Raw genomic sequence first — 9,031 nt, forward strand, 5'->3', positions numbered from 1 at the left:
AAGTATTCAGCCAGGTAAAGCAGCTAATTGGTGAGATCACCTGTGTTAAGTGTGTTAAGTTAAATCCAATACACGGTTGGACTTTTACTTTCTGGGCTTTTCCACCTCTGCATATATATTATATATATGCACAGCCTTTATCTGCAAAGATACATAATGGTGCCCTCCTATGAAGCGAATAACCTATGCACCTAAAACATGAATGACTGCATTTCCATAGATGAACACAACACACACAGGCATACACCAACCTAGAATACGTACGTTAGACATAGACCCACTCTAATACTCACCGAAACCTACAGGGTCTTGCTGTATAAGATAAAACTATTAAAAGCCAGGCATAGTTGGGATTAAATAGGGAATCCCCTTTAGCCTTGTTCTCCTATTTAGAATATTGTTTCTCTCATAATTTTCATGATTTTGTAGACGTCATTCCCCTTGTCATCACACTGTAACATAGGCTATTTTACATTCTCTGGCATTTGCCACAGAATCTGTTCACCATTTGCAGTAGTCCCAAGTTAATACCCGTCCACCGTGTGTGCATGTACATGTATGTGTATGTGTGTGTCCATCGACTATTATGTCGCTTACAAGATGTCCAATAGATTCTTCCCCACATATACATTCACATGTACACTCACGAAGGCGTAATTATCATTGCATGATGATGAACTGTTTTGGAATGGAGTCCGTCGCTTCAACCTCAATTGATGCGTCGCTCACGTACTGTGGGCGTTCGCGCAGAGGTCGTGTATGTGTTCAGGAGATGGTATCAGTTCTATTTTTAGCACAGCGATGTTTTCCCAGTGGAGGGAGGACGACGAGGAAGCGATGCAAGATACTAACCTGTTACCATGCATGCGTGAACAGCTCAATATGTATTAAACGCCAAAATACTTTTAAAACTGTAACTTGATCTACTTTGGACCGTATGCATTGTTTTCATTTAGTGGGTAGGGTCAAGACTCCAGAGCAACTTATTTCTAACACATCGTAAGCCACAATCACAAATTCATTGAGGGATGGTCATTTTTGTGAATACTTTGCATTGCAGGAAACGTAAATAATCCAGTATGTCATAATATACCACCATTAAATAAAATTATGGGTCTGTGCCCAACAATTACCTTTGATAAACAAATGGCAAAGATTTGCTTAGTATTTCAGACAGAATGGATAGAGGAAACTGAATCTAGAGTGTCCCTATATCGTTTCGTAGCCAATTATCCGTGGACGACGAACTAACGAGAGATGTCGGTCTATACATGGTAGTGCAGTGTTGATAGTTTATCAAAGCGTTACCAAACAATGTATCTCGGGTAAAAATGGATTCTAGCGGCATCCGTGTTTGCGTGAATAGTACATGAAAATAGCAATAGGTAGGCTACTAAACTTACCCTTTCCGGGATTCGCGGTGAGTTATTACACCTTATGTAGTTGGATACATCATTGTTGTAAATCCACACGTAATTCAAATCACATAGACATCTTCATCTCATTTTTAGAGGGAGAGGAGACCGACTAGCTTTCAGACAAACTGCAGCGAATGTTAAATGCTACCGCTGGCTCTGGCGACACAAGTACTTACTAAAAATAGCAACACAATGGACAGGATTCATAATAATATCGTTTACACAATAAAGACAATCGCAGTGCTTTTACCTCAGCCAGGCTGAAGATTAACCTGTCTAGATTGACTGAGGTTTTGTTTTATTTGTGAGATATATTTTCATCTATCTACATTTTTTTTAATGTATTTTCTCCACAGATTTCCTCAAATAAAACGCGCGCACTAAAATCTAAATTGGTCATAGTGTTCTGCATGGGTGGATTATCGCTTTTCTATCAGTCAGTATGACTTATTCAATCAGTCTTAACGTAGCCTACACGATAGCAAATTTAAGCAGAAACATAACAGCCCAGTTAAAAGCTCGTGAAGGAGGGTGGTGTGTTCACCGCCTATCATTAGGTTCCGCATCGCAACATAAAACATAAAAATAGCGCCACAGGTGATGCATGTGCACTAACCATAACGGTGCAATTGAGGTTCATAAACCAAGGCTCAGAGTTCGCTTTTGTCTTGTGATCATACAAACGCTGCATTAACTGGCCAGACAAACCAGATGTACGGAGTGTCAGCTGGGTGGTAAGCCGAGAGGGATGAATCAGATCCACAAACGCCCTGCTCTCGGCCTGGAGTGCTTATCAGATACACACCCGGCGTGCCTGTGCGCCACAGAGGAAATATGAGAGGGTAATTTGGATAACACAGCTCTGCTGACCAAATGGGGAACCTGGTGGCAGCGACCAAGCATGGACTATTGAACGCCTGCAACCGCCACAGCTTTCTGACTGACCCGATAGCGTGCTTATCCAACTGGAGACAGGTAGGTAGGCCTAACCTGTCAGCGACCTCGCACAAACGGGATTATGGCCGTACTTGTCCTTGCATGGCAATGCCCATTTTTTCTCTCCTCTCGAGCAAACAGCAGACTTACCACATGACTTCAGTGATAGATGCTGAGATAAGACACGTTTCTGTCATATGAGGAAAGTAAAATAACTAAATTTCTGTATGAGGAACACATGGAGGTTCCTCTTTACAGAGTATGGGCATTGTCATTGCCTACAATATTCCAGACGCCTCTGAAAGTGTACCATTTTAGTCAACCATGTTACCAATGCCAACTATTTCTTATTAGGCTACTTAGTAAACAAGAGCTACACAGCTTGTAGGGCATATTAAAATTACTGAATATTCAATTTGAGATATCAAAGGAATGAGATGCATAATGTCAAAATCAAAATGTTTGCATTGTTTTAATACGAACATCAGTAGGGTATTTTTGGGGAAAGCGTCACTTTTTTACAGTGAAAATAATAATTTTAGGAAAAACATATTTTAGGCCTATGTTCTGATTACCATTGCTGTTGGCTAAGTTATTTAATAGGCTACGTACGTGTCTATAATGTTGACAATGTAGCAACAATGTATTACTACTATGTTCACAATGTATCTATCTACCATCACAATTCTTTAATTTGGGTCGAAGGCGCTGAACCGCTGAATGCTTGTTGAGTAAAAAAACGCCCCTGGTCACGGGTATGTCCCTTGCGTCATAGCCATTGGTCCAATCAGTGGAGACTGTCAGAGCAGGGGATGTAAATCTAGCAAATATGGCGACTATCCGAAGAGTGTACGGACTCTGGAAACCTATCAGTTTTTAAACGAGAAAATAGCGACGTAACGTGTAAGAAAATGTGGTGGGGTTAGCCTGAAGGACTAGTGCCGCAACGTTTTAAATAATGTTTGCAGAGGTAAGTCTGCTGTGTCATTGAGTGCTGTATATTGAGTTTGTTTTCCGTTGTGTAGTGACAGCACAACTAGCTAGCTAGCTAGCTAGCTAGTCAGCTAACGACAGTGTTTGCTATGGGCTAATGCTAGTTAGCTTAGCTAGCCACCAACCGAACAGGTAAACACAGGACAGAGCCCAGACAGGCTATGTTTTGAAGAGGCATCTGGTTGCTCAGTCTAGGATTACATCGCTAATACGATGAGCTGATTGTGCTGTTACCTTCAGATGCAACAACATCCTAAATTAGCTATTTTGGTGTGATTATTAATTTGTTGATAGTAGCCCAAATAGTGTTTTTACAGTGTTGGGCGAGATGAGCGCAACTTGCTACTCATAGGTGTTGGCTGGCTAGTGCTTGGTTTGATGATAAACGGGTCGAACTCTTTATCTTGTCCCAGGTCGACAATTATCTACGTGGCGTTTTCTTTGACACCGTCCATTCAAGTAGCCTACAATGGAGCTGTTTTCGAACACTCCTTTCCCCGATTAAATGATTGGGTCAGTTCTTGTTTGGCCACAATGATTAATTTAGGCAGATGCGCACAGCTAAACATCGAGTCGTATTGCAGCCTGTAAACTTGGTATTGAATATGCCATTCTTAGCCAGTGCTGAATTTGTACCATTTTGGTTTCAACGTTGACCTGTCAGATAGGTATGTGGGGGTTGATTGCTCCGATGCATTTGGCCAGTGAGCAAAAATCAGTTTTCCCCGCGCAGCTGTCACCGGTTCTCTTTCTGAATGGTGTCTTTTTAACATAGTGGCAGCTGGATTTTACAGAAGCAATGTTCACATGCCTCCACTTCTCCGCGCTTCTTTGCTGTTACTAACAGTTCTCAATGATTTAGAGACAGACGCTTTCTGTCAAATTGGTTAGGCTTGGCATTGACACAGGAGTAGCCTCGTTATTGTGCAAGAGTAACGCCATACAAACTTTTAGCCTATATGCTCTAGTCTTTGAGTGTGGACAAAACTTCATATCCCTGTCGTTATGGCATACCTCTAGACACACATGTCTATAATTAACAGTTGCACATGTCTTTTTCAATTTATCTCTCCTTAGTAGCCTACGTTTTGAAATGACCTTGTTGCAACACTGCATGTTTTCTTGGGAAAATACTATACATATTTTATAAATGTGTTAAGGTACATTAAGATACATTCCCACAGTCAGTTTAGCTTTTATTGCCCACCTGCACTTAAAGAGAGTTATAAGGATGGAATTAGGTAGATCTGCATTTAGCCCTTGGGTTGCAGTTATAAAAGGCGTAGAATAAGTGTGCCATGCGTATCCAAAGCTCTTTAGTGGATCTTAATCAAAGCTTAGGTCGATGGACGAGGATACCAGGCAGCCTTGCGTATCAAACATGCGTCAGAGGAAGCAGCCGTGACTCGACGGCCAGGGTGGCCTGACTTTCCTGTGGGCTGTGATGGAACTGTGCAAAAGGGTTTGCTGGTTTTGAATCCAATGAGGAAGTGAAGAATTCGCCACATCACTCACATGTTATTTTTAAATAGTGCTTTCATGTTTGCACAAAAGATGTGCGGGAGATGTGTTTTTTGCATTGTAAGATCCCTCACCTCACATTGCATGGCTGGAAATGGCCCGGCACCGATACTTGGAGCGGCACCGCGCTAAGCTAAACTGGGCTTGCTCTCTAGTGGTGAACCACTGGTTCAAACCGGTATATCAAGGTACCATAGAACAACTGAGGGTGACTTTTATTTGTCATCCTTTGAACGCACAAGTCTTAGCCGAGGTGTAGCAACAGGTCGGATCAGGTCGAGTCTCTGGGTGGGCCGTTGAAGCTGCCAGTGATTGGCTACACCAGTGGCTTGTGTCTTCGAAAACACTGGTCCCTGAGAAGCCATAGATGAGATCTGGATTATGCGGTCCACCTTTAACCCTTTATAGAGAAGATGCTTGTCCTCTAGGCAGCTCAGTGGCTCCTGAAATAGCCTGTGGGACTGGGGAACGTGACTGGCAGGATTTAAGCCCAACAGAAGGGCCGTGGCTAGGCAGGCAGGCCAGCCGGCCGGGCGGCCATGGCCGCCAGCGAGACGCCCTCCAGTTAGGAGAACTGAAAGCACTGGTTGCAGCAAAAGACGGGGTGGGCATGTCATTTCATCCACCGTCAGCAGATCACTCAACGTCTAGTCCAGCTCGCCCCTGCCCCTAACTCCTTTCCCCATGTCCCGTAGCCACAGCCGTCGTTTTCATCTGATTGTGACAGTGACCGACAGGGAGAGCGCCCACCATGCTGATGAAGCAAGCAGCCCTGAGGAAGGACAGACTGTGATTCACACAGTGAAGCAACATCACTGAATGCACTGGTCATGGTCAATGTCTTCATGGACCATTAGTGGGCCGTGACCGACTGGTTGAAAATCCGTGCTAAAGTACCTTGCTGGATCCACTGGAGGTTGCTTCATTATGTATTTGGGGGGCAGTGTTTCCCATACATTGACTTATTTGTGGCGGCCCACCACATTATCAACATTGACCACCACACAATGATTTTCCAGGTTGTACTAAATTGTGCTTAAATCTGGTTAGCATCAAGTTAATTCTGCAAACCAACCACCACAAATTGAATTCAATTCTGTGGGAAACACTGGGGGGGTTGGGGGTGGTAGTAACTAGTTGCCTCAGGCTAACACCTGTGGGACTCAATGCCTTGCATGTGTTTTCACACCAGCTAAACCGCTATGCAAGCCCGAGGCCCTCTTAGTAGTGCTAAGACCTGTGCACCTGAGACATTGTGAAGGTGTTTTGAATGACCACTCTCTCCTTGTTCTCCCAGCGTATGACACTTTAACTGTGTTGGTACTGTACATGTAACACCAGGCCCTGAGTAAGGATCATATTTCTCTCATTTATCAAAACAAATTAAATCTATGAGGAGAGAAGATATTTTTCTACTCTGTAAATATCCTCTACCTGGGATAAAATAAAATAAAAATAAAATAAAACCTTTGCATCTGGACACACTTCAGGGCACTTGTTTGCACTGAAGTTGCACTGATTGTAGGCACTTTGCTTGTGTCCAGGTATGTAAACACATGCCTGGTGGGTTTTTCCACAGGTCCACATTTAGACGTGAGGCAGATAAGTACGCTGGACAGATAACGCAAGGCTCCTCTCGGGTTACTGAAGGTTGTGGAACGTGACCAACGGCTCTGGACATGTAGGCCTAGCCTGGCCAGCCCCCATAGAGGCTGCGGCTGGCTTTGGAATGATAACTGGTGTGTGTGTGTGTCTCTGTGTGTGTGTGTGTGTGTAGAGGCTCTTCTGGCTTTGGAATGATAACTGGCTCAGCCTGTTGTAGGCTGGCAGTCCATACTGTAGGTCCACCATTGGTGTTGTATTGGTGGCCATACATAGGACTCCAAATTACTTGAATGGGCTGCAGTGTAGATGTAGAAGTGGTGTGATTGTAGGATATGCAGGCCATGAAAAGAATGGGTACTTATGGCCATTTGTTTTTCCTGGCTGCATCCTGTACAGCCAAGAGACTCATTTGTTGGGCCACAGGCTTTCACAGGACACGGCCATTAACCCCTGTGTGTGTGTGTGTGTGTGTGTGTGTGTGTGTGTGTGTGTGTGTGTGTGTGTGTGTGTGTGTGTGTGTGTGTGTGTGTGTGTGTGTGTGTGTGTGTGTGTGTGTGTGTGTGTGTGTGTGTGTGTGATATTGAGCTGTATTGTAATGTTTCCACTGCATGCACAGGGCATTGCTATACATAGCCTACATAATTACACAGTGCACACACACTCCTCACCTGTGATTGCACAAACCAGCACCTAGGGTAACAGATCGCTATCTCTCTGTCACGTGTGCTTAGTGCTTAGTACACACCAACCCCCACACCCACACACACACACACACACACACACAGTTGGGATTCAGGTGATAGCTACAGTTAGCATACTCTTTGATAAGATGAGCAAAATTTCACTACCGGTACCACTTTGCTTTTCCAGGGGCGAGCGTGTAAAACACTCCCGGAAGGTTGATGTGAGGACAAGGACGTCCGGTATCGCTCTGTATACAGCATTCTATGGTGCTTTCAAGGCTAGTCTGGGCGTAGTTTCTTTTTCTTTTAAATGAAGGCCTATTTAATCCTAGATTCCTGGTAGCATAATGAGGAAGTTATCTTCAGTACCTGGGCAAAAACAGGGTCATAAACTGTTGGCTGGTTTGTTATCGTTCTCAAGCGATGAGATACACTGATTGCAAGGCCTTGTTTTCGGAGGATGCTGCCTCATGATGGATGGAGGATGAATTCTATGAGGCCTATGTGTCTGACAGTGGGACGTTATTGATGCGCTTGTCCCCCAGACACGTCGGTCAAGCGCATCAGACCTCTCACACACACACACACACACACACACATTCCCACTGTTGCCAGAGGGTTGCAGTTTGACTGAGCTCACGTTGGTGAATACTCCACGCTTTATCTGGAGCCCCACACCCTCCCACACTCTATTTTGACTATAGTGTGGTAGTCAACACGAGAGAACATTGACTTACGTGCATTAAGCACATTCATTTGAATGTTATTTCTCATGTTTCTAATGTCAATTCTCAACTTGTCATTTAGGCCTATAGGCTTGAATTCCATTGGCGCTCATATTATGACTTATGACTTTGAGTTAGAGTTGCCATGGCAACTTCCCATGTTTACTCTGTGTTTATGTGGCATGGTCAACATTGGTCTGTGGCAGCAGGACCTTATCAGTATCTTCTCTTCATTAGTAAGGTATGGGAACGATACTTGATACCACCAGCCCGTGTTTGTTATGATCGTATTCAGTTCATTGTTTTGTTCATTGTTTCATCGTATCTAAGTATAGTATATATACCTTTTTGATCCCGTGAGGGAAATTTGGTCTCTGCATTTAACCCAATCGGTGAATTAGTGAAACACAAACAGCACACAGTGAGGTGAAGCACACACTAATCCCAGCGCAGTGAGCTGCCTGCATCAACAGCGGCACTCGGGGAGCAGTGAGGGGTTAGGTGCCTTGCTCAAGGGCACTTCAGCCGCGGCCCACTGGTCGGGGCTCGAACCGGCAACCCTCCAGTTACAAGTCCAGAGTGCTAACCAGTGGGCCACGGCTGCCCCAATCTACGGCTGCCCCAATCACGGCTGCCCCATCTAGTCACTTTTAATCCACCATCTCACTGCTGTGAGCCACAGTGTAGGACTGTTGGTTGTTTTATTTATTCTACAGATTTTTACTGGTTTCTTCTGTCCTGGTGGTATTTCTAATGCCCTTTGTTCACTTCCTTGCATCTTTAGCCTTGCTGGAGGCAGGCACAGGCAAAGACCAAACCAAGATCAAGCACATTTCTTTGCGCTCAGGCACTGACAGGGGCAGCTGTTTGAAGTGGGAGATGAGCTTGCGATCGCGCCACAGGAGAAGCTCTCACAGATAGAAACACCCACGGTCTGCCTCTCTCCAGAAGATGAGTCTGAGTCACTCCTCTGGCAGGCTTTCCCTTGCTTCTCTGTCTTCTTCTATGTCCCCCTCCCCCACCCACTTAACTTTTTTCACACTTTGAAGAAGAAATTGAGTGGTAATCCAGGAGCCCCTCTCCCTCCCTCTCTCTCTCTCCATCTCTCCCTCCATCTCTCCCTCCATCTCCCCATTCTCTCCACCCACGG

This window comes from Alosa sapidissima, chromosome 21, assembly GCF_018492685.1.
Source record: "Alosa sapidissima isolate fAloSap1 chromosome 21, fAloSap1.pri, whole genome shotgun sequence".
Lineage (NCBI taxonomy): Eukaryota > Metazoa > Chordata > Actinopteri > Clupeiformes > Clupeidae > Alosa > Alosa sapidissima.